Here is a 1,460-nt window from a genome sequence, read left to right on the forward strand (position 1 = left end):
GGCCCCCTGCGCCCACCCTATCACGTCCTCCGTGGCAGTGAGGGGGGCGGCGTGATAAAGTGGGAGCACCTGTTCTATAGATGCAGACCGACAGAGAAGCGAGGGTAAGGGGCAGGCCAGGCGACTTGGGCCCCCTGGGACTCCGCACAGTCACCGCTCCCTCCAAAGGCTGGAGTGCCTCATCTTAGAAGTGTAAGAAAGCTGTTGATGCGGCACATCCCTGTGTCACTTCACCAAAGCCGTAGAAAATCTTCTCTCAGGATCTAATCGCTTTTTCATCTATTTCCAGATCTTCAACCCTGAATGACTGCAGTTCAATGTGATCTCACAAGGTTCATGATCCCAGCTCATTTTAAGCGCGGGAGGTGGTGCTCTTGCAGGCGTATTTTGAGTCTTAACTCTATTGCGCACATATACAAGAATTTTCATCCCAAATGAAGAGCAGACTTGCCCTACACCTCTGCTAGCATCGTCCACCACACAGTCTATGGCCACTTCCACCCAAGTCTTAAGTTGATGCAGAGAAGTCACCTTCTCCCCAGAAAGGGAAACCTATCAAACTTCTCTACTTTGGTTGCAGAATTTAGGCATGAAAAGCCAAGACCAGTAGGAGATAAGGCACTAGAACAGATGGACCTTCAGCTTCAGTACATCAATTCAAATCCTGCAAGACTTACAGAAACAGTTTGGGTTTTATCGCACTCCAAAAGGAGAAACAGAACGTGGCATAGATGAGATACAAGGTTGTGGGCTGCAAGGAACATCTTTCATCCATCATCCCATACAGACAACATCCTTGATTTTGTTTTCATGCTGAACATGTAGTGCAGAGTCTTACTCTTGTCAGGTTTCTTTGTAAGTCTTAATATTTCTGTATTCTTTGGTAAACTTTCTTTTGCTTCATTCTACTAGTAGTTTTAAGCAACCAAGCATTAAGCAACAGATTTTACTCTTTGTGTAAAAATGTGCAGACTGTAATACAAATCATCTTCTCATAATTCTTCCCTCAAGAAAACCCTAAAAAAGAAAAGCCCAGAAATTAAATTATGTAAGGTACCTCTCCTCATTTGTCCTGTGCAGCACATTCATAGTTAGTAGTGCAACAGCTAGATGTGGTATTTGTATTTTCTTCCTATTTTGGGGAGAGGGCAATAGGTACAGTTCCAGACAGTAAATAAAATTTAATCAAAATCATATTCTTTGCACATGTTAACTGGTCCAGCAATTCATGTATCTTAGTATGTAAATTGGCTCATGCAAACCTTTCTGTCAGTCATTCTCTACTACCCTGAGCAGTAAACTTGGACCCCAAATTAGAATGAAAGTGAGTATTGCACTCCTTATGTAAGTATTATCTTCCAGATTTAAAGAAGGCTTTTGTTTTTCCAGTATGCAAAGTGACTATGAGCACAAAATGTTGCTTTTTATCATGCTGATACAAATCTGGATAGACTTATTGT

Source organism: Corvus brachyrhynchos, unplaced genomic scaffold (assembly GCF_000691975.1).
Source record: "Corvus brachyrhynchos isolate BGI_N302 unplaced genomic scaffold, ASM69197v1 scaffold229, whole genome shotgun sequence".
Classification (NCBI taxonomy): domain Eukaryota; kingdom Metazoa; phylum Chordata; class Aves; order Passeriformes; family Corvidae; genus Corvus; species Corvus brachyrhynchos.